This window comes from Neolamprologus multifasciatus, chromosome 12 (genome assembly GCF_963576455.1).
Source record: "Neolamprologus multifasciatus chromosome 12, fNeoMul1.2, whole genome shotgun sequence".
In the NCBI taxonomy this organism is placed as follows: domain Eukaryota; kingdom Metazoa; phylum Chordata; class Actinopteri; order Cichliformes; family Cichlidae; genus Neolamprologus; species Neolamprologus multifasciatus.
This window is the reverse complement of record NC_140450.1, coordinates 4,073,184-4,098,859: the sequence shown is the minus strand read 5'-3', so window position 1 is coordinate 4,098,859 and position 25,676 is coordinate 4,073,184. Positions and strand designations below refer to the sequence as shown.

At 41.9% G+C, this 25,676-nt stretch overlaps 1 long non-coding RNA gene across 2 annotated transcripts in view; it reads right to left on the bottom strand.

The window, feature by feature from the left end:
* Window positions 1-19,331: 19,331 nt before the first annotated feature.
* LOC146506195 (uncharacterized) overlaps window positions 19,332-25,676 on the bottom strand; it is a 142,492-nt gene continuing 136,147 nt past the window's right edge. For both annotated transcript variants that reach the window (XR_014877189.1, XR_014877188.1), the window contains 2 exons: window positions 22,801-25,283; window positions 19,332-22,717 (listed from right to left, as the gene is read on the bottom strand). This is a non-coding gene — a long non-coding RNA (uncharacterized LOC146506195). The remainder of the gene's footprint in view (window positions 22,718-22,800; window positions 25,284-25,676) is intronic.

Below are 25,676 nucleotides of genomic sequence, written 5' to 3'. Positions count from 1 at the left end.
AACTTGATAACTGGTGTAGCAAAGTGTTCTCAGATATTTGGAGGTTAGGGTTAGGTACATCAAGAGCTTTAAGCCTTGAACTAATCCAACCATGAGCATAAAAATGTTTGAGTTATATCAGAAAAATACATGAAAATAAAAATAAAAAGTACAAGACTGTGTGCTTGACTACCCTAACAGTGAAGAAGCTACTCGTCCTATAATGCATTGGAAATTCACAGCTTCTTCAATTTAATCCTTTTTTATTATCACTTTTTATAATATATTTTATATGTAGTCCAGTTTTTGATTTGATACATTTCATTCCTGGGTACAATCACCACTTTCTCAAGTTTTCTCAATAAATATAATTAGTGATATAATAAGTAATATAAAAAATAATAATAAAACCTGTGGTTTGTATATTGGTTCATAACGCTGTAGTTTGTTTTTTTTTTTTGTTTTTTTTTTTTTGTTTTTTTTTTTTCTTTTTTTTTTGCCTGTCCCGTTTGGTTCTTTTGCCATCAGAATTATTGTCTAAAGGCGAAGAAAGATGCCCAACGGATTTTCTTTACCAAATTGACCATCCCAGCTTTGCCGTAATGGTCCATTTGATTCACCTTTTATTCTTTATTTTATTTTCACTTGCTGAATACGGGACAGACTTGACTGGGGGAAAGAAAAGGGAGAAAGAAAGAGGGGAAGAAAAACAGTTGAGAAGAGGGACGGGGGAGAAGGGCAAAAAACAAAAACCAACAGAATAAGCAGAAGAAAAAAAAAAAAAAAAAAAAAAATACATATATCGATCACCTGGATCACCTGTTGAGAAAGAAAAAAGAAAACAAGCAGAAGAAAACGAGAGTAATACAATAAACCACATCACAATGATATATGGGAATATGACAGTAAATACTAAATATTAAACATTATTGTGCAGCACGCAAGATCGACAGCACAGTGTGCATCGAGGTAGGAGCCAAAAAGGGTGTAGTTTGTGTGTGTGATCACCCGTGTGTACACCTGTGAGCATGGACGCGCTTGTTTTCTTAAAAGGTTCCCTCATGTAATGATCTGCTAGAGGGTGTGGGGGGCCACTGCCCCGTCCTCCAGGGCATGAAGCAGGTATGGAGGAGATCAAAACCCCAGACATCCAGAGGCCCCCAGAACACAAGAGACCAAGGAAGACCAACAGAGGGGCAGCCGCGCCACTGTCCCAGAAAGAGCTGAGGAGAGTCCCAGATGAGGGGTCACCCAGCAGCCACGGAGCAGAAGCCAGGGGGGGCTGCAGTGACGTGCCCGTGAGCTCCGCCGGCAGCCAGCTGTGCCTGAGTGACCGAGCCCCAGGCCGAGAGGCCGGGGCACCCCACCTCCGAAGTGGCCCAAGCGAGCCCCAGGCTCCAGGCCCCGATAAGCAGCCGCCAAGGAGTGAGCCGGTGTGTACCCGGACGCCCACCCCCGGACACAAAGAACCACCAACGCACCGACGTCTGAGGGAGTCCGCCCCCGGCAGGGGAAGTGGTGGGGGGAGATAGGCCTCCAAACCTTGGAGGGCCTGAGCTGTCCTCAGAGAGGTGGCATCTGATACCCAACCTGACATACAGACACAGACATACAGGCACACACAGATACAAACATCCATTCCCACCCTCATGCTCTCATATGCACTTACTCCACACTCAACCAACGTGGAGACAGACATAAAGAGACGCTGTACACACAATCACACTCCCCAAGCGTACTCTACGAACCGGGTCTAGGTACCCTTGCCCCTGGAGGGGGGAACTGCACCCAGACCCAGGTTGTGTTACCCTTTTCCCTGCAGTGGGGAGAAGCAGACCGCCCCGACTCCGCAGCAGCAGGGAGGCCCCACACTCCGGACCCCAGTCGGACGGCCAACTCCTCCTCCTAGCCCCCCTGCTCCAGCAGAAAGCAGAGAACGAGGGTGAGAGAAGACTCCTAACCTCCCTCCACCCGCTCATTGTAGTGTTGATGTATGTGTGTTCTAAGGTGCGTTTAAAACCCAGGAGGGCATGGAGCCACCTGCCAGAGAGCAGCAGGTAAGCGCATAGTCCCTCCTGCTAGCCCTCAATGTCTACGTGTATTTAAAATTGAGAGGTGGGCAACGACGCCGGGGGTGAGGTGTACACCCTGATGGTAATTGGGATTCCGTGTAGCGTGCCCACCCCCAAGATCCTATATTTATGTGTAATGAGAATGTGAGTAATGTGAATGTCTAAGTTGCGGGATAAAATTGAGGCAGAGGCAGCCAGAAGGGGACAGAGGGGGGGGGGGGTTACCTCCTCTGCACCCTGGTGACACACCCCCACTCCAAGGCCCTGCATGTGTGGGTGGTTGTGGTGGAGCGGGAAGAGGGAGGCAGCTGGAGATGGGGAGGGAAGGAAGGGAGGAGCAAGTGACCCCTCCCTGGGGCCAGCTCCCCCGCTGACCCCAGTAGGCACCCCCATACTCCGCGACCCACCAGGGAAGGGGGGCCCAGGCCCATCCGAACCGGGGCCCAGCGCAGCGGCGCCGCCCGGCCCCACAGAGCCCGGGGCAGTCCACTCAACCCCACAACAGAGAAAACTGCACCCACCCCATCATCCACTCATCTTCCAGACTACATAAGACAATAGACGCCCAGGCTGAGATCTTCCTCCACCTCTCCTGTATCTCCCCCTCTTGCAGAGAGAGTTCCTGAGAGAGGAAAGCCCCTGCAAGATGTGACAACCCCCCCCCCACCAGTTGAAGAGCCCCCCAGCTGGCTCGGCGCACCGGCGGCACCCTGCGCCAGTGGCGGGCCCCCATATACCCACCGGCCCACAACCCCGGCAACACACCAACCAGGACCCAGGCCCCCGAGGCCCGGCCAGGGCCCCAGGCCAGAGCCGGAGCGCCCCCAGAACCTCACGCCCGTCCCGGACCCACCCAGGGGCAGCCAGGCTACCAGGTCAGTAACCCCCGTCCGTCAGCACAGACCCTCCCCTAGCCCCGCTGCACGTAGCCACGAGGAAGCCGTCACCTAAGAGCCAACAGAGCCCCTAATTGGCCATGACCGCTACCCCGGGTTGAGCCCCCCAAGGAAGATGCTCCCGGGGAACCCCCCGACGCCCCAAGCCTGACCCTACCCCCACACCAATCACAACAGTGAAGGCGAGACCAAAATATGACCCCCCACCCCCACTAGGTGATGGAGCTGATCAGAGGAGCCCAGAGCGATTGATCTGATGTGGTGGCAGAGGCTGTATCAAGACTAATGTAATCTAATAGATAATTTCTATATTGGTTAGAATTAAGATTGTTTTTATTTTTCCAGTTCATGAGGACTGTTTTCTTGGCTATGCATAGAGCAGTGAAAACCATATGGGCTATATTCTTTTCTGAAGTGACATTATCTAAGCTGCCCAACAAACACACTAAGGGGGAAGTTGGAATGTTACATTTCAGACACTTTGATAAGTCTTCACATATCTCGCGCCAAAACTTCTGAACTGGTGGACAGAACCAAAGAGCGTGGATATAATTGTCCGGTGAATTGGTTTGGCAGTGTGAGCAGTTGTTGGTAGATGCAAAGCCCATCTTGAACATCCGATGACCTGTATAGTGCACTCTATGTAGTATTTTGTATTGAATTAATTGAAGACTGGGATTTCTGATTAGATGAAAGGTTTTTAAGCAAATCTGAGACCAGAAGTTTTGGTCTAAGTTAACTGATAAATCCGCTTCCCATTTTGCAATAGGAAGTGATATTGATTCATCTGTTTTAGAAAGCATTCTGTATATTTTGGATAGTAATTTGGGGGTTTTAAGAGTAAAAAATTGAACCACACTTGGTGGTGTTTGTAGTTCAACTTGACCCAGTTTAAATTTCTTTTTTATTATGGATTTAATTTGTTGATATTCTAAAAATCTTTTCTTGTTGATCCCATATTGTGTAACTAGTCTGTCAAATGAAATAAATTCTGTTCCTTCTAGTATATGTTCTACATATTTGATTCCTTTACCATTCCAATCTGAAAAGTTTATCATATTATTGTTTTGTAATATGTCAGGGTTGTTCCAGATAGGTGTACGTTTGCATGGGATTAATGAAGACTCTGTCAACTTCAGAAACTCCCACCATGCTGTCAGAGAAGAGCTGATGTTGATGCTTTTGAAGCATTCATGTCGTTGGATGTTTGAGCTGATAAATGGTAGATCTGAAATCTCTAGATTATTGCAAAGTGCTTGTTCTACATCTAGCCAAGGTTCATCTAAGAGGGTATGTTTTAGCCATCCTGAGATAAACTGAAGCCTGTTGGCTAAGAAGTAGTGCTGAAAGTTAGGTAGTTCTAATCCTCCTTTATCCTTGGTCTTTTGTAGTGTTTTTAAGCTTATACGTGGGGGCTTATTTTTCCAAAGGAATTTGGACATATATGAATCTAGAGATCTGAACCAATCTTGCGGCGGTTTAGTTGGGATCATTGAGAATAAATAATTTATTTTTGGTAATACCATCATTTTTATAGCAGCAACCCTTCCCATGAGTGATATGGGTAGACATTTCCATCTAGCCAGATCACCTTCTACTTTCTTTAAAAGTGGGGTATGGTTTAATTTAGTTAGATCTGCAAGCTTGGGAGAAATATTAATACCTAAATATTTTATATTTCCCGATTGCAGTGGAGTAGAAGAGGAATTATGGAAGCAGCAATTAATAGGAAGGACTGTAGATTTTGACCAGTTAATTGAGTAATCTGATATTCTTGCAAAAGAGTTTATCAATTCAATCACCCCAGTGATATTGGTTTGTGAATTTTGGAGAAAGAGTAACACATCATCAGCATAAAGGCTGATTTTATGTTCTACGTTCTTGCATTTTATGCCCTTAATTGCTGAATTCTGTCTAATTGCTGCTGCTAGTGGTTCGATAAAAATTGCAAACAGTGAAGGGGAGAGTGGGCATCCCTGCCTGGTGCCCCTCAGGAGACATAAGCTGGAGGATGTCTGGTCATTTGTTCTGACACAAGCTGTTGGGGAATTATATAATATTTTTAACCAGTTGATGAAAGAAGATCCAAAACCAAATTTGTGTAAAGTTGCAAATAGAAATTTCCAGTTAACTCTGTCAAACGCTTTTTCTGCATCTAAGGAAAATATTGTAGTTTCAAGGTTTTTACTGTATGAGTAGTCTATCAAATTAAGTAATCTACGTGTATTTGTTGATGAGTGCCTACCTTTTATGAAACCAGTTTGGTCAGGATGAATTAAGAGGGGGGTTATTTTCTCTAGTCTCTTCGAGAGAGCTTTGCAGATTATTTTGAGGTCTACATTAATAAGGGATATTGGACGATAGCTTGAGGGATATACAGGGTCTTTGCCTGGTTTTAGCAGGAGATTAATGTTTGCAGAATTCATATTTGATGGAAGTCTGCCCTTTTCTTTGATTTCTAACAACGTTCTGTAAAAAACTGGTGCTAGAATCGTCCAGAATTCTTTGTAGAATTCTGCAGGAAAGCCGTCTGGACCTGGAGCCTTATTATTGGACATATTTATCAGGGCTTCCTGGAGTTCACCTGATGTCAGTGGCGAATCCAGTGCCATTGCTTGAGATTCTAATAATTTTGGGAGAGTTATGTTGTCTAAAAATTGATCAATTTCCTTTTTAGATGGGTTTATTTGTGGTGAATACAACGTTTTATAGAAATCCCTGAAAATGTTGTTTATTTGTTTCGGTTCATATATTGTGTTCCCAGATGAATCTTGAACAGCACATATAGTTGTTTTTTCTTTATTTATTTTTAACTGGTTTGCTAGAAATTTACCGGATTTATTACTATGTTCATAATTTTGTAAGCGTAGTCTTTGTACTAAGAATTTTGTTTTTCTATCAATTATCTCATTTAATTCTAGTTTTGTTTTGCGTATTTTGTTCAATGTTTCCTGATCTTGGTGGGACGCGTAGGCTTCTTCTAGTGATTTGATGTTTTTTTCTAATTCCTGAATATTTTTGTTTTCTTTTTTCTTTTTATGTGATGAGAAAGAAATTATTTTACCTCTCATCACAGCTTTCCCTGCTTCCCATAAAACAGAAGCTGATGTTCCGGGAGTGTCATTAAAGTCTAAATATGAAGTCCACTCTTTTTTAAAATATTTAATAAAGTCTTCATCATTAAGCAGTGATGTATTAAATCTCCAGTTTTTACTTGGCATAGTATTATTCTTGTGCATTAGTGTTAGAGATACAGGAGCATGATCGCTGACAGCTATAGGATGAATCTCAATGTCTGAAATGTCGCTCAGCAGTGAGCTGCTGACCAAAAAATAATCCAGACGAGAGTAGGAGTGATAAACATGTGAGAAAAAAGTATATTCCTTACTGGTGGGGTGAAGGGAGCGCCATGCATCGCAAAGACCAAAGTCGCTCATATACTGTTTGATTATATTTGTGGACTGCCAATTACGCTGAGTTCCTGCTGTATTGAGCCTATCCATTTCTTCATTCAGTCCAAGGTTGAGGTCGCCTCCAAGCACAAGTGTGCCATCTAAGTGTTCAGAGAGTGCACTGAAAAAACCGTGAAAGAATGAGGGATCATCAACATTTGGACCATATACACTTACAATACATAGATTTTTATCAAGTATAGATAGTTTAATGATTAAGAATCTGCCCTCTGGATCTATAACTGTATCGAGTACTGTGAAATTAATTTTTTTATGAATTAAAATTGCTACTCCCCTTTGTCTAGAATTATAACAGGCTGAGAACACATTAGGAAACTCAGGTGTTTTAAGTTCATTCGAACCTCTAAGAGGTCTGTGGGTCTCTTGTAAAAGGACAACATCTGCCTGTAGTTTTTTGAGTTGGTTAAATATTTTTAACCTCTTTTCTCTGGAGCCAGCTCCATTTACATTCCATGTAACGAATCTTAGTGCACCCATAGATGTCTGTGCATAACTAGGGGTGTACTCTGTGTGTGTCGCTTAGACAGGTGGAGAGAATATATCACTTGTTCATAAATAAGGAGAGGGAGAGAGAGAAAAAATGTGTGGCGAGATGCTCCCCGAGTCTGACTATGTGTTTGCATATTTACTAATATGAGTATGCTTGGCTTAAGTGTGTGTATCCTGTAGGTCTGTGTGCGCTGTCTGACTGATGTAAATGTGCTGCCGTTGAGCGCATGACTGTGCGTGATCGTGCAGTGAGTAAGTGTCGAAATAAATGATGTTGTTTGTGGAAGAGTGTGGAAGCAGGTGATCGAAGCAGTGAAAGAAATAAAGAAAGAAACCAAGGACGAGGGTGAGCAGCATAAAAACAAGAGGGGGAAAAGAGAGGAAAAAAAAAAAAAACGAGAAGAGAGAAAAGAAAACGTAAACATTCCAATTAAATCACTGACGGAGAGTGACGGTGTTAATATTGCTATGAAATCACACTTAAGATGTGATTTGATACCGGTAAGTTAAACAAATGTTAATCCAAGTTAGTGTGAGTGGATAGGGAAAGGGTGTAGCGGATTCTTATCTGGTCTGAAGTTAATACAGCCACGGAGTGATGTTGGGGTCGCGGTGGAGCTGTCCGTCCACGTACAGCCGGTCCACAGCGATGACAGCGCGGGAGCCTTTCTGGATGAAGCCGCGTCGAAGTGGGAAGAGGACCCTGCGTCGTTCCAGGATCTCTTTGGGGAACTGATCGTTCACGCTGAAGTCCGTTCCTTTTAATTCCCTGCCGCGGCTTTTCACATGTTGTTTTTGTTTGAAGTGGCCGAATTTGGCCACGATAGGACGTGGTCTCCCGGCCGTAGCCCGAATGGGGCCGAGGCGATGCACCCTATCGAAGACGATGTTCTTCACCATGTCCTCCGGCAGCTTCAGGTGGGTTTTGATGAAGCTTTTTACCGTGGTCTCCGCGTCCTCTCCAGCGGCTTCTGGAATACCAGAAAATACTAGATTATCACGCATGCTACGAGCTTGTAGATCAATAACCGTTTCTTTTATTTTTTTATTTTCTCTATTTAGCTGAGTAACATTTTCTGTGAGAGATTTCACCGACTCCCTTAGCGTGGCATTTTCAGCAGCGAGCGTTTCCACTTGCTGCTGGCTGAACTCCAGGGATTCTCGCAAGCATTTAAATTCCCGGTGAAGAATCTCCACCAGGGACAGCCTTGCGTCGAAACTGGACAATCGCTTGTCGATTGACTCCAGTATGTCGGCAATATCTTTGCCAGCTGGCGATGTTGTGCCGGGGGAATCTGCCGGGCGTTGTCTTTTCGACGACGGTGTCTCAGATTTGGCCGGGGAAGCTGTACTCTGGGCCTTCTTCATCACGAGATCCTGAAAGCACTGATCAATATAATCTTGGAGAGCGTCTAAACTCTCCCCGTTGTTCTCCAGGGTGTTGGAGATAATTTAGACAAATATTGTTAGTTATGAGACAATTGATAAGTGTATTTGGTAATACTGAAGCTTAAAGAAATTTGTTCAAATCTAAACTACCATTTGCTTTAATTTTCCGCCAAAATCTCCGGCGTCTGACGTCAGTTACAACATTAGTCGCTTACCTTGACTGTCACTTCCGCCCTTGACTGTCACTTCCGCTCCCAACGCTGTAGTTTGTAGTAGGGCTGTGCAATATGACCAAAATCTCATATCCCGACATAAGAATTCTATCGTCCGATAACGATATAAATCACAAAAATGTAACATTTTCTGTAAATTCTGTGAATCTCGGGCAGCTCGACTTGCGTGAAGTGTTTCCAGCTGGGCGTCATGTAGCTGGAGTCGAGCGTTTTAACCGATGCATGAAACGATACATTTTTAGACATAAGTTGTAACGGCGCCGTTTTTTTTGTGAGTATTTATTACACGGCGTGCTGCGGGGAAAAGCCTGTTCTGACGTTTGAGTCTAAGGTTTATTTTTTAACCTTTAACCTGGCGGCTCTTTTTTAATTCTCATCCGTAAATAATCTGCTCTTTCATGTGATTCAGTTTATTTTGAAAAGTCTCAACAGGATCTTGAGCTTTATTGTGAAAGGTTTATGTGGAACATAAACAAGTGGACACGCGATGGTTTTACCATCATTGTTGCATAAAAACAGGCGCTTGTCCGTCTGTAGTGTGGTTATATAAAATATAAGAGAAAGAGAGAACTTTAGGAAATTAATATAGCCACTACAGTGACATCAAAACAATGAAAAAATATTGCCGTAAACAGTTTATTTTGCGACACCACGAAACAAACGATAGCGTAAAATGAAACGATAGACGTTTTTAGATCGTCATCCGATATATATGTTATATCGAACAGCCCTACCTCGTAGTGAGTCTACTTTGAATGGTTACATTATTATGCCTCATTATCAAAATCCATGTGAAAAGTATCAATGGGATTTTTACTTCCAGAACATCGTTGTTGTTCACATTATTATGCCTAATGTGTCAAATATATGTACAAAAAACTAAAGTATTTACTTTATGAAAATCAGTCTTAGTTAAAAGCACAACTATTCAGTGAAGTAACCTAAACTTTAAGCCCTCGACTCGACAGTGTCTTGACTCATGTGTTATCAGTTAGGGAAGCTAATTCTTCAGATCCACCTTACAATGTTTTTTTGTTTTGTTTTGTTTTTTTAATAAATATCTGAACTTTAATTAGTTTAATCTATTTGGACTGATATTTAACTGTCTTTACATTTCTTTGTCATTCCTGTATTGCCAGGAATTTCCCTAACCTAGGGTTAATATTAGACCTCACTGAGTTAATTAGCTGGATTTACACGACAACGATTTATTTATTTTTTGGTACTGGTTTCGTTGTCATGCACGGGGCTTCAGTAGAAACCATCATACAAACACTGTTCACAGTATTTTAATCCTGGTGTAAATGCAGTTTAAACATTTTCTCTGTGTTGTTTTCATTCATAATTCAAGAGTGCATAATGCGCTAAAGCTCACGTAGGAAAGCACGCTGGTTTTAAAGTGCTTTAAATCACTTTTAAGTCCTCTTTTATGTGGTGCTGTTTATATGATTTAGTCAAATCCATTTACCTCTTACAGAAGTGCAGCTTCACATTCAACATTCAAATGCTTCACCTTTAACACAACATGCAGTCTGCTCCTGTGCCTACATGTTCTGCTCAGATATTTATGGGCGTCTAAATGCGTGTGAGCAGCTCTGCAGCGCCTTTGTTTCACAGTGGTAATAATGCCAGGGCCAGACCCAGCGTCCTTGCCCCTTCAGCCCTGTGAATACAAACCTAGGCAATGGAACTTTTTGTGCAACGTTAACTGTCACAACCCGCGGCGGCGGCTGGAAATGGCTTAACTAAACTGTCAGATCTAATAAAGCCAATAAAGGGATCAGATAAATGTTTATTACATAGTGGGAAAAGATCATTTCTGGACAGAAATTGAGGATGACCTTTCCGGATAATTCCTCGCTGCCTTTGCTCCCCCTCCTTCTGCTGGATAAATCACCGGGTCGCTTTTGTTTCACGGCTGATGGAGCCTTGCTGACGTGGGATTGTTAAAACCTCGCCGGCTCTTCTTCCTTTGTCTCCCCAATTACAGGAGCCCTCTGAGTCTGAATGCCACCTCACCACACCGACAGGGGCAGGCTGCTGTGCCCCTGCTGTTCCAACAGTCACAGGAGATGATAATATAATACCTGAGTCTAAGTGCAGATGGAGACTTGTTTTTTTATTGAATATCTCTCCACAGCATTAATGCTGTACAGGAAATGGTGCTGATAATGATCTCCAAACTGGTTTGCATGTCTTAACATGAGCTTAGGTTGATACAAACACTTTAAAGCTGCATTAAATGTTGTTTTTTGGTCTAGAGGGAGTCAGCGACATCTAAAAATCAAAACACTGACTTCACTAAAAATCTGTCTCTAACAATCTCAAACATGGCGTCTAACAAGATGCTTAACGTTGGCCTTCTGTACTACTGTATGGAAACTTTGAGTCTTTTACAAACACAATATGTCTCTTAACTCACACAAAAGACAAATATTGAGAACTGGCTTCCTTCATATGAGCCACAATACTGAAAAACGAGCACTGCTTACTTATATGCTGGATTCTTTATTAAAAGCTCCCTGAAAAAGCGCTTTATCAAAACAACAAACAGGGACTAGAAACAGATGTTTCTCTCACATGAGCGTCTCTTCACTGGCTTCCTGTTAAACCAAGAATTTAAAATCTTTCCTCTCACACACAAATTTCGTATCTTGAAGACCTCGTAGTATCATTATTATCCTAATAGATCACTTTGCTCTCAGATTGCTTGTGATTCATCGTATTTAAAAGTAGAATGGGAGGCAGAGCCTTCAGCTTTCAAGCCTCTTGTCCCAGCTCCCAGTTTAGATTCAGGAGACAGACACCCTCTTTTCCTTTAAGATTAGTCTTAAAACTTTCCTTTGGTAGAGCATATATATATTTATAACCCTCGTATAGCTGTGCTCGGACTGCTGGGGGACTTTCCATGGTGCAGTGAGCATTTTTTCCCCTCTTTCCACTCCTAACGGATGCTACACTGCACACTATCAACTTCTGTCTTTGCTTAACCCTTTAAGACCTACCATAGAACCAAGTCCGCCAGAGCTTATATTATATTTTTGCATGCTGTGGAGCCATTTTTGGGAGCATTTCAAGTTGCTATACATCAATACAACCATTACAGCTTAAATTTTAATAATATGTCTGCATTAAGTGCATAGTAATTACATAAATTGCAAAAAAGTGCAATAAACTACAAAAAAATTGAAAATCGTTTTTGTTTTTTAAACATATATTTCTAGTTAGAGAAATTTAAGAGGCTTATCCCTCAAAACTGTAAATACAAAAAAGTTGCACAAAATAGTTTCCCACCACAGGAAATTTATTTTAAGAGTCTTCATAGTTTTATTTTTGAAATACACCAATTTCTATACACTGCAGAAAAAACGAAAATAAATATTATAATGCAAATTTGCAAAAAAGCAGCATATGCATCAAAATAAACTATTTCCAGCAGTGCAATATGAGTCCTAAGCATCCCAGAAACGACACAGAAAGTCATAAAGTCAAAGATAACTTTTAAAAACACCAGTATAGGCTCGTGAGGCCCTGATGGTAAAAAACTACATTTCCGCGAAAATGACGTCACTTCCGGTTTCGGGCAGGTCATGGCGGACATGCGATAGTTCGTGCTGATGGACGTAGGAAGTGTTATGAACAGCTGATCGGATCGGCAAAGCCTGTTTCTGGAATATTATGTTTTTGTTGCTGCAAGTGCTTTTATGCAGTTTTTGCAAAACTATATGTGGAAGGAAACTGTGACCGAGGACAAGCTGATGGCATAAGATGTAAGTACAACTCCTCCGGTTTCATATGCAAAAAAAATTATTGCGCTAGCTTATGTGGTTGCAGAGCTACCGGGATTTAAAAATAGTTACGCAAAACGGAGCGTGCCGCTCCGACCGGTTTTAAAGGGTTAATAACATGCTTTAATGCTTAAAAGGGAGTTCTTCCTCCCCACCCGTGCAAACTCCTTGCTCATAGGGCTGTCTGATCATTACGGTTCCTTCCTATTATTTCCAACCGTCACATTGTAGCTATTTTCTTTATACTTCATGAGGCTAAAGCCTGCGTAAAGTATCAAAGCAGCCAAGTAAAGACCAAGTTTTCAAAGTCAAACGGCATTAGATCTGAATTCATTATTAATGCAGAGGGGAGGGTCGAACTTATGTTTCAAAACACAGTAAAATTCAACTCTTACCCACAAAAAAATCCCTACAGTACTCATCAAATATGGATGACGACGCCTAGCCAGGAGCACCTGCACTTCACTGATTCACTGAACAGATGTGGCGTGATGAGATCAGGTTAGGGGGTGTTTGAAGATGCTTCCCTACTGCCCCGATCCCCCTTATTTTCCTCTCACACACCCCGCTCCCCGCCCCTCCTTGGCCTGTCCTCTGAGCTACATGTGGCATGGTTGCCTACTGCTTCCTGTGACAAGCCAAGCTGTCCACTGACCACTTCATTTTTGATGTTGGCAGGCAAAACTCGAGGCGTGGCGGCCAATCCGCGCACACACACGAACGCACACTGAGTTCAAGGGAACATCATCCAAGAAGAAGAAGAGTTTCCAAATGACCAAACACAGGCTGCTTGATGAGTGTTTGCTTCGCCTCTTCTTTGTTTTCTCTGTCTTTTCTTCAGAAGTCCATCATTGTATCTCTGTTTATCTTTCATTTCCATTCTTTCTACCCCTGCTTTGTATTGATATTTGTATTTCTGTCTTTATTGGCTGTCCCGTTTTTCTTTCTCCGAGAAGTATTTTTATCTTTTTTTTTCTGCTGCTTCTTTCTTTTTGTTTCCCTCCTGTTTTACCGTCTTTTATTGTTTTTGTTTAGGGTTTAACTTTCTCTTTACCTTGTCTGTCCAAAGTGTCTGTCTTTCTCTTTCCTTATAATCTCTGTGCTTAAAGTGTTTGTTCTTCACAGTCGTTCCTGCTTTAGTCCATCTTTCGCTCCTTCTTTTTCGCCATTTGCTTTCTCCATATTTGAAGTGTCTGTCCCTCCTTTTCTTACTTCACACCATCAGCCTTTATAGACTTTTGTCTTCTTTGGCTGTTCTTATACTGTCATTTTCTGCTTTGTTTTCCCTTCTATTTTTTGTCATCGTCTGTCTCTTCAATGTGTTTCTTATGCAGCTTCTTCTGCAGTCAGTCTTGCTTCACTCAGTATTTCACAAATTAAATCTTTGTCATTTCTATCCGGATTTTTAGAAATTAGATTATAGTGACTGAAGTTGTATAGTCACGTATAATTAGCATTTTAAACTAAACTAAAGGATCATGAACCCAGCAGGGCAGCTGCAACTGACCCCAAACATACAATGCTTATCTGGCCTAAAACAGGGATTGTACTAAAACAAAAAATGAGATTATAGAGCACGCTTTAGCTACCTGCATCCGCACGATCTGGTCTACTTAAGATCAAATTGTGCAGTGCGGCCCCATGAACTACACTAAGTTTGACATCCTTGTACTAAGCAGCATCACTGGACTCCAACATGCGCTCTGTAATCTCCGTTTTCTGTATGACCCGTGTTTTAGGGCAGACGAACATTAGTTGTTTGGGGTCAGGATAAGAGGGCTTGATTGCTGCTATCCTGCTGGGTTCATGATCCTTGGAAGCAGGAGTAGCGAGGCTCTCAGTGTGTGTGTGTTCATAGCTATAGTGTGAGAGTATATGAGGCAGGAGGGCCTCACCCAGCCCATTAGATGTGCGCACTGGCCTGTGAGATGTTGTATCACTTTAATTAGTGGGGAGCTGTGGGCCACGGCAGCGTGAGGAGATGGGGAGAAGGTTGATCGTGTTTTAGTCATTGCCTAAAGCCACGGACCCACCTCCCCTCACCCCCACCCTGACTCCAACCCCTGCCACCCCCTCCTCTTCCTCACCCTCATCTAAAAAGCTTTGTCAAGCTTGACTTCCTCCCTGGACCTTTTGTCAAAGTGGCTGATAACAACATGACTGTTGTAATGTTTTGTTCTTTCGGGTTATTTTTTAAATGTATTTTTCATTTTAAGCCCTGTGGTCAGGAAAATCACATCTTCCATTCAGATCTTTTAATTTACAACATTTTTTTGTCTTTTCACATCGTTTTCTTTAATTGCACCCACATTTCCATACTAGGCGATCTCTAAGACCGCTCATTTAGCCATTCTGCCTCTGGCCTCTGAGAAAACTGGGCAAAACTTAAACGCTGTCACACCTTCTGAATACATTGGAAAGTAATGAACATTTTAGATAATTACGGCGAATCAGAGCACGCTGAATGCATCCTGGCAGCGAGCCAGCCCCCGCAGACGGTCAAAGATGGAGCCATAGAGAGCGGGAATGGGAATTCTGGGTAATTGGACTCCCATTGTAGGAGCTAATGAAGTGATGCGATTGAAAGGATGATTCTTTGCCATTGTCTTAAAAGTAATTCAACAGCTTGTAGCGTTTGACAGTTAATGTGAACAACAATAATTGTACAACATTTAAGCAAAACAACGCAGTTTGCAAACACCGTGAAATCAAGCAGAAAATGAAAGCAGGTGTTCATAATTTTAACGTCAAAATAACTTTTCTGAATTTCAATCTGCATCCTTCGTTCTATTAAAAGTGAGTAAAAAGAAAATGGAAATTATGACGAGAGTGGTTGATTTTAATGTGCGTTCTTAACTTTGGTGCTTTCTATAATATAAAGTGACTGGGGCGTGATCGTGACAGGAACCTGCTGTAATGCATGTTACGGTGATTCCCTGTCAGAGGTCATGTTTAACAAACACGACATCAAACGGTGAAGATTGATGAAAATCATCGGACAATGGCTTCCTAATGGCCAGTGTCAGATCCCATGTTTCTCTCCGTTAGGGCTGGGCTGCCGCTGGCTGACGTGGGATTGGATGGGAAATGGAGGGGGGGGGGGTAAGCAGGGGGGGCGGAGGTTATTGGTGGGTGGTGCTGAGGCTCTTTATTGCTGTCATAAAAGTTTACACGACTGCCATCTTTCACAATCCATGTTGACAGGACTTTTCAGAAAAAGCTTTTTGAAGCACAGAAAAAGAAAAGGAGAGCAGGTCGTACCGTTCTCTAGCCTTAGGTGTAACATATCCTTGTAATAGGAAAAGGAAAATATAGACTTATGGAAAATGAAATGAGGCACGAATGACCATAAGCGTGAAGACAATTACACCCTTTGGAAATCGTATATTTGTGAAGATAATTTCTTGTAGAGTCTGCGCGTTTGGACCCGGTGGGGTTACCGTTTCCTTTCTATGCTTGAACTCTCCTTGAACTTGGGATAAGCGTTGCCGGAGTGGGACGTGGCTATCTGCCCCTGCATCTGGTTATTTTAGCTCCAATTTGCTGGCTAATGCCACAATTACCCTGATCTATGGCTCGAGTCACCCCTTTAATGGCTTGGTGTCAAAATCAGCACATCTGTAGAAGCAAGGCCCTGAGAGCAAGTCCTGACTTTGCTCTACTTTGGACACTTTCCTGTTCTTCGACAGGCCTGAGACGATAAAGATTGGGCAGCAAAATCACAACAACACAGGAAATATTTGTGTAAACGGTCTGTGTATCATTAACTGTCTAAAGTTTTTAAAATGACTGTATTCATTTATTAAAGTATGAAACAGGTTGATACAAACATAAAACCCGGTACAATAAAATCAAGTGAAAACGAGAACAAAGCCAATTTGAAAAGGTGGTTTTTGAGCAATGACTTTGTCCCAGAGTCCCAAAGTGTTGGAGCATCAGCATAAATCAGGTCACATGACCAGAAGTGACACGTTTGTATGGGATCTCACTAATAATACAAACAAATCCACCATAAAGCTGCTATTTCCAAGGAATGTGCGATTTGTCATTTAAAATTTTGGACAAAAAGGGAAAAAATATTCACATGAATAAAACAAACAGTAGCTAAACACAAGATCAAGCAACTTGCATCCCATTGTCCGACATCAGAGAATCTGCAACAAGTCTATCAAGGTAGCTCTCCATGATCAGCAACTATTTACAAGGACATTATATTGAAGGAAAATAAATCCAGATGTTGTTTTATTGTTTTTTTTATATTAGCATTTAACATGCTAACTGAGCAGTCCACCATAACTAACAGTGTTAAGGTTAATAGTGTTAAGGTGGACTACAAAGAAACGTATTGTTGTAGATTATTGGGCGATCGTGGCTCAAGAGTTGGGAGTTCGCCTTGTAATCGGAAGGTTGCCGGTTCGAGCCCCGGCTTGTGTCCTTGGGCAAGACACTTCACCCGTTGCCTACTGGTGGTGGTCAGAGGGCCCGGTGGCGCCAGTGTCCGGCAGCCTCGCCTCTGTCAGTGCGCCCCAGGGTGGCTGTGGCTACAATGTAGCTGCCATCACCAGTGTGTGAATGTGTGTATGAATGGGTGGATGACTGGTTGTGTAAAGTGCTTTGGGGTCCTTAGGGACTAGTAAAGCGCTATACAAATACAGACCATTTACCATTTACCATTTAGATTACACAGAAAATGTCACCTAAAGTGTAATTTATGGTTCTGCAAATGTGTCGTGGTTTCAAAAACCACAAACATGCTCCTGTGCAAACTGCAACTGCAAGTCACTGGACGCGGATGGACAACAAAGTCGTCAAATATTAAAAATGCTGCATAAAAAGTACAGAAAGTGACTGCAATGGAGACTTTTCACTGTTTTTAAACTCTCAGCTTCACGTCAGCTCTTTCTATGTAATAACTTGGCTCTCCTCCACAGCTGGCTGATGGACCAACAGCAGCACAAGCAAGCGTAGTCCACAGACTTGACATGTATCACATGTTTTTGACACCGCCTCCACTGACAACAAACACTCTCTGCAGGTGGACTGCCTTTGTACTACCCCCACCAAAGCATAAAACAAGCATAATTGTGACATTAGGCTACATTTTTACACATTATGACTATCTGCTTTAAAATTAGACCACATTAAAAGGTTATAAACACCTTTTAAATGCAACCTTTTAAAAACCTTCCTCCAGTTGGATATAAAATGCTTGCCGTACACACACGTTTACACCTGTAAGTGACGACACATCGGTCGCGGTGCTAATTCCCGTAAAGCTTAATGAACTCGCTGCTCAGCTCTAACAACATGGTGCTGTGGAGAGATACTGCAGTGTGGAGAGAGCGACTCCACTTTGGCTGCCCAGAATCCTCTCTCAGCGATGAAAAGCAGCCCCCTGAAGTCCACTCCATCACGGCATGGCTCTCTGCCCTCGCTGTGGCGTGACTGGGACAAGGATGAGTGGCGGTAAAGGACAAACTCATGGACACCAGTTGGGCTCCCAGAACCAGCACACATTATTACCCCCAACAGAAGCCGAGTGAAGGCGGGAGCCAGGAGCCTGTCCTCGGCACAGCTTCGGTGGGAGATGCAAAAACAGATGGCCACCCCCAGCAAGACATTAGCAACAGAGATTTGAAAACATCTTGAAGCCCCTGTCGCCACACAGAGACTGCGGTCAGGAGGCTAATGTGTGAATAGTAAAACATCGCAGTAAACGGTAAAACGAGCAACAGCTGTCCAAAATTACAAGTAACTGCACACTACGATGTGTTTACGCGGGTCTTCGGTGTAACATTCAAAAGGCCTTTGTCTGCATGGATGCGAGGACGCTGTAGTTAAAACAAGGGAGACGCTATTGAAATGAAACAAGCCAAATAAAACAGAAATTGCTGCATCATCAAGTATGCAGCCACATCAAAAGAAGGCACAATAAAACTGAAGTCTGCTTATTCAAAGTGGATGTTCAGCAGGTGCCAAATTATGCTTCAGAAAATCATTTTGTGTTCAAACAAAATCGTGTTTTCTAAGCTTGTGCCCAGCCATTTATGATGTGCCATTACAGCCATCATGACCTGGCTGTGCTCCTTTGGATATCAGTGTAATTATATGTGTATATGCATATTAATATTATAAAATCCCCCAAGCACTCAAATTTTCTCATCCTATTAAGCGGCCCTTATCAGTTGTAATCATTCCCATAGATGTGGCGTGGAGGAGCCCTCTTATACTCGTACTTTAGGTGATCAACAGAAAACAACCCAGATTATGCCGGAGAACTTGTATTGGATATGAAATCTCTTCTCCAAGGTAACCTAGAAAAAGGGAGCTTTGTGCAAAAGGGTGTATTCTAACCAACCATCCTCCTTCCCTAACACTAACCAGGAAGATTTTTCCCTAAACATGACCAACGATCAAATCCAAATCAAGGTTAAATCCCAAATTTAGCCAGTGCCACCTGATCTGTCTCTCAAAGAGAAAATATTGTGAGGCATCTCCTGAGCCTGCAGGGTGGAGGTGTCGTCCACCTGATGGCAATACCTTAAGATGGTGATATCAACGGGTATAAGCCACTCAGTGGCTGTTACCACTTCAACATGTTGGGCTGTGCCGTTACAGAATTAGTGATGTAAGAAAATCAAGATGTGATTATTGTGCCACGTGCTCTTATTTAGCCTGTCAACACTCCAGAAAGTTCAAACTCATTCTCTGTCAGGGCCAGTTTAGTTCAGCTCACATATATTCATTTATTTATTTATTTATTCAGCCTACTGAATTATAATTAAGATTTTTTAAAAATCTAATATTTTTTATTCACAGACGTGGACTACACCTTTCTTGGCTGCTGCCTCAAAGCACATTGTGCGCTGTCTATCTTGCGTGCTGCACAATATCGTTTGATATTTAGTATCTACTGTTATCTACTGCTAGCTAGTTTATTGTGATGGTGCTGTTTTTATTATGTTGCTCTTTTTTTTGTTTGCTTTCTATTCTGTTTTTTTTTCTCCATACAGGTGATCCAGGTGTTTTGTTTGTTTTTCTTTCTTTCTTCCCCCCTTTCTCACCGTCTCTTCTCCCCTCTGGTTTTCTTTCTCTCCCTCTCTTTCTTTCATTCTTTCTCCCTGTCCTGTCCACCAGTCATGTCTGTCTCGTTTGTAGCGACCGAAAATAAAATAAATTCATAATTATAATAAAGGTCAATCAAATGGACCAATATGGCAAGGCCATGATGATCCATTTGGTAAAATAAATCCGCTTGGCATCTTTCTTTCTTGGCCTTAAGACAACAATTCTGATGGCTAAAGATCCAAATGGGACACAATTTTTTTTTTTTTTTTTTTTTTTAATCTAATATTTTTTCATAGTCTCTGAGTAATCGTGACTTAATTGTGGATATGACTTTTTTTGCGATAATCGATCGGACCTGTAAAATGACCACTGTATGTACAATATGAGGACATTTACCTGCTACTTTAACTACATTTACATACTGGAACCAAATAGACTTTAATAGACTTTAATGTTATTATCTTTTTATATAACAACTTCCTCAGGAGCTGTGAACTGTAATGCGACATATTTAAAATTTAAACCCCTGTTTCAAATTCAGAGTATAATGACACCAAATGGATGGTGATTAATCTCATAGTTGAGAGCAAATCAACAGTTTGCTGTATTCTAAACACTCCTAGTAAAAATGCCAATTCATGTTGCCAGGTTTAATAATAATAATATTAGACAAAAACTAGAAAAAAGACGAATGATAATTCAGTTAAAACTGCAACAATTAACAACTATCCATCCGTTATGTTAACTGCTTCTCTAATCCAGGGTTGTGGGGGCAGCTGGAGCCTATCCCAGCTGTTATTATTATAGTTTAATTGGTTTCATCCACTTTTGGCCGCCTGAGTTTAAGATTTTTGGTTGGTGTTCAACAGAAAATAAAGAGTTTACAACCTCTTAAACCATATCCTTTGAAGGAGAGCCATCCATATAATGCCTGGAGAAGAGATTTTCTTTTGATATTAAAGCTCACAGATCACCACCGCCTCGATGCAAACATCCAAACAAGTGCTGCAGCAAGACGTGCACAAAAAAGACAGCAGAAAAACACAGAACCCAAGGTGACACGTATCATTGTCTGCAGTCCGGCAGTTGTTCAGCAGGGGCGATATTTGTCGCAGCGGTGTCAAGAGACTTGTGAACAGAGGGTTTGGCTATTCCTGGACATATTCTCCACACCTGCGCCCCGGAGTGCGCTGGGTTGGCATTTCAAACTTTATCACCTGTCACAAGAGAGAAACCGGCTGCTCTGGAGAGCACTGCACCCCACCGCCATCCTCCACGCTCCGCCTTTTAATTCACGAGACACCGCACCTGTCCTTGGAAGTTGCGCTTGGAAAGAAAAGACAAAGATTTCCCCAGTGGGAGGGCCGGAGCTGCTGGCCAGCCTCTGTCTATGTTGCCTTCCGGTTCCTAATTGATTCGAAAGGCGTGACGTCATGTTGATCATGTAAAGCCAGAAGCTGCCTTTTCATATATCTATCCATTCGTATCGGCAAATAACACCCAACTTACCAGCATTATTCTCTCTACAGGCTTTCTGTCTCTTGTTATTGCCTCCTGAATCCTTTCAGTTTTACTGCTGCAGGAACCAAATGTCCTCATAGGGATTATAATCCACAGGACTGCTGTCCTTTGCCGGTTATTAGGGTTATAAAACGATAACTGTACAATAGGCTTTGAAAAAAATGGATCCATTAACATGATCTCTCAGTGTGATTGGAGCAGGGGGAAGGCTGAGTTCTTCCTGCTATCACATGACCCGCATCAGTTTACACAAACAAAGCTGAGGAAACGTCAGTGAAGAGGTAGTCAGCTGGGTTTAGGGTGCATATTAGCATCTTTATGTATAAAAGGTTGATGGCAAGATGATGGGATGGAGGCATCTGCAGCAGGAGGAAGCCCCCATAACCACAGGAACATATATTTTATAAAGAGAAAAGGAGAGATGTGTGTATGTGGTGGCAGTCTCCCGGGGACACACTGATCAAGGTGACATGTCTCTCTGGTCTCCACAGGGGGTGTCTGGGCTCCAGAAGGCCATGGATGTCACGACAGCAAAGCCCCACACTGGATGATGTCACACCGCACAAACACACACAGACACATGTGGACTGACAACACCACCACTGGAGATTGTGAAAGGTTAAGACTGTTCGTCTAAATATAAACTGCTGTTTTTGTTAGAAAACACAGTGTAATATACAAACCATGCTGGAAATGCATTAGGAATATTAAAATATTCATCATCTGTTCACTAAAACTTTAAATCACACTGAAACCCTGATAAACCCACCCCGCCTACACGAAGAGTCTTCTTCTCCGTTTACACTGATTCATTTTGACCTTCTATTAACCCTTTAAGACCTACCATAGAACCAAGTCCGCCAGAGCTTACTTTATAGTTTTACATGCTGTGGAGCCATTTTTGGGAGCATTTCAAGTTGCTATACATCAATACAACCATTATAACCCAGATTTTAATAATATGTCTGCATTAAGTGCATAGTAATTACATAAATTGCAAAAAAGTGCAATAAACTACAAAAAAATTGAAAATCGTTTTTGTTTTTTTAACATATATTTCTAGTTAGAGAAATTTAAGAGGCTTATCCCTCAAAACTGTAAATACAAAAAAGTTGCACAAAATAGTTTCCCACCACAGGAAATTTATTTTGAGTGTCTTCATAGTTTTATTTTTGAAATGCACCAATTTTTATACACTGCAGGAAAAACGAAAATAAATATTATAATGCAAATTTGCAAAAAAGCAGCATATGCATCAAAATAAACTATTTCCAGCAGTGCAATATGAGTCCTAAGCATCCTAGAAACGACACAGAAAGTCATAAAGTCAAAGATAACTTTTAAAAACACCAGTATAGGCTCATGAGGCCCTGATGGTAAAAAAACTACATTTCCGCAAAAATGACGCCACTTCCGGTTTCGGGCAGGTCATGGTGGACATGTGATAGTTCACGCTGACGTCTATTCCAACGTAGGAAGTGTTATGAACAGCTGATCGGATCGGCAAAGCGTGTTTCTGGAATATTATGTTTTTGTTGCTGCAAGTGCTTTTTATGCAGTTTTTGCAAAGCTTTATGTGGAAGGAAACTGTGACCGAGGACAAGCTGATGGCATAAGATGTAAGTACAACTCCTCTGGTTTCATATGCAAAAAAAATTATTGTGCTAGCTCAAGTGGTTGCAGAGCTACCGGGATTTAAAAGTAGTTATGCAAAACAGAGCGTGCCCGCTCCCACCGGTTTTAAAGGGTTAACTGGTAATGCACAAAAATAAATACAGACTAACACGTAACAGAAGTTATTAGCTGTGGCTAATTTAAACAAATTGTAAATATCATAAATATTTAACTGGAATTTCAAACTTAATTAAAAAGTTAAAAATGAGCCACTTGACTACAGGAGTGTGTTGTTTTGTCTTTTCCTTCCGTTTTGTTTCTTTGGATTAAAAGTCTACATACTAATGAGTTTTTCCCTTCCACATAGACAAATAACTTCTCTTTGCACAAACTTATCTTTGTTGTGCATCCAATATTCAATAGAAATCACAAAGTAACACAAATAAGTGGATCAGTTAACAGGTTTTAAAGCTGACACTGGACAGTAAAGATCCTTAAATAAGAATCTGGAGTTGCAGAAATGAATTTCTCTCACAACTCTAACAAATAGTGCTCAAACAGTTACGTTTAGGGTGATGAATGTTTTCCTCTAAGGAATCTCGTTTCCTACAGTAAAAACTGAACTTTTCGTTTTTTAATCTAATCTAATTTACAGCTATAAGAGCTACATTTCCACAATAAAGTATTTCTTAAAAAGTAAAGCTACATTTCACATCCACTTTGTAATAACCAGAGGGAACACTGTGATCATGTAATTATTGGGCAGCTGAAGTGGGACGGTCAAAAGCTCCGCTCTTTAGGCATTAGCAGCTAAGTGCTGGTCATTATCTGTCCTATAGTCCACTACGCCCACTCATGTCTGTGTCTGCATGTGCTGTGCGATCATCAAAAGTGCACGCCGGGGGGGAGTTAGGGAATGAAGCATAATGTCAGCAATAACACAAAGGACCTTGGTTTAACATTTCAGCCTGCACTGTGTCCCTGCTACAGCCCAGAGCAGAGCCAGCACTGGCCTGCTGCTACTCTCTGACCCACCCATCCACAGGCTCTGCTTCACCATCTGAGGTTTGGAAATGTGTCTGCTGCACATGCATACAGTCCACGTAAACACACCACCCCCCTGCAAACAAACACATGTGCTGCTGGTAAATTTAATTAAACAAAACTGGATTATTTTCCCCAACAAATGTATATAAATATGTGAAGGAGTACATGCACTTTTACAGGGCTACATCTAAGTTTAGTCTACTAAAAGATAGAGGAAAAAAGAGCTACACTGAAAATAAATTACATTTTTAGATGATCCAGTTTCAGTGAAGGAAGCATTTTAGTTTGACATCTATGCCAATAAGGGTCTCCATATCATCCATCCACAGGCAGTATAACGGTGACCGTAGAGCTACAAAAGATGAACCCCATGCTGATGTGCCTTATAGAGGAGTATAGAGGTCTTGGCTTTGACCTCTATAAACATTTTCCAGACAAGTTTATGCACTCATTACAGAATAACAGTCTACTTTGGTCATTCTAAGAAAAATAAAGCAATAAAATCAGCTGCATAGCGGATGAGCGTGCAGCTTCCTGTTACTCGTTGCTTGTTATTTCTGCCTTCAAGGTTGTAAAACAGGACTTTAAAAACAAATGGATATCTGTGCATGAATGAACACTGATGAAGTTATTTAATACTATAATTCATCATCATATAATAATCTAATTTGCCAAATATTTTTTGTCAAATATATTTGATCTTCAACGTCGTTCAGCTGCCTCTCCACAGAGTTGGGGGAACACCAACTGCAGGTACTGGTTTTATTGGCCCTTTAGCTGGCATCGGCTACCAGAGCAGAAGGCACATTACTACAGACAGAGGAGAAGAATGTCCTTCTGACCAATAGTGAGGCTCAACAAAACCTTGGTCAGCCTGATGGAAAAGAAACACAAACAGGAAGAGCCAGTGCTAACCGGTACGCATAACTGAACTTTCAAAATAAGACTAAGTGGATTGTTCGCTAATAAATTGATTGTACGAGGCATCATTTCCTTGGATGGATGAAAAAGTACAAAAAGAGGCAGCGGAAGCAGGTTGTCAAATATACTTCTGATGTTGTAGCAACATCAGAGACGGGTCTATAAAGAAATGGTTGTTGTTTAGAGACCTGAGATGCCTGAACAGAGCCCAGATTTCTCCCCCATCAGCTGTGGCAGCCAAGATAAAGCCTTGCTAAATATCTGACTTCTTAGTTTTATCAGAATTAAAACCATATTAATGTAAACAAACACTTGCACAGCTACAGTATAAAGAGACGAATGTTTTAGGCCTTATTTTGGCTTTGTTTCAGAAACTTTGAGATTTTTAACGACCTCCATGATTTTTCTTGCCCATATAAGCTCCTACAGTACAAAGACACATATGCCACAATGCATACACACATATGTAACAGCCATCCATCCCTTATCTTCGCAGTCCTCTGTCATAAAACCCCAACACACCAACAGCCACACATTTTCACCCTCTGCTTTTCCAAATTCTTACCCCTCCTCTCGTCTCTCTCTCTCACACACACACACACCTCCTCAACCAAACTGCTTGAGCCACTTGCCTGCCAGGGAGGCAAGATGGCCCTCCAGCCCTCCAGCCAATCAGACAGCTTGGCTCGCACGGGAGATCACAGGACAGCTGATCCAGCCCTCTGACTTCCTTCTTCGCCTGCTCTTCTGGAAACTTTTGGACCTGCATCACCACGAGAGCGTCACGGGTCTGCTGCAGAGACAGATAATGAAAGATGTTTGTGGCATGATTTAGGATCGTGTGATTATGTATTTCTAATGAAAACGATTGCAGGAAAACAACCAGCCGTCCACCAACGCCCTATTTCCATCTAGATTCTGTCTTTAATCATTTCTCAAATATAATGAGCATTCAGTTAGTTGTTAAGCTTTAAATCATAGCTGAACAAATAAAGGCTGGTTTCTAATAAATGGAGAGTGATTAAAGCAAGCACGCAGCCTGAAGTCTTTAAATATGCAACTTCTGTGTGTTGAATTACTTTGGTAGCAGCTTAATAGTGATCATAAAACACAGCACAGTGAGAGTGAGTGGAAAACAATTTGTGAATACAGCTACTTCTATCCAAACAGAAGCCTGAGCAGCAGT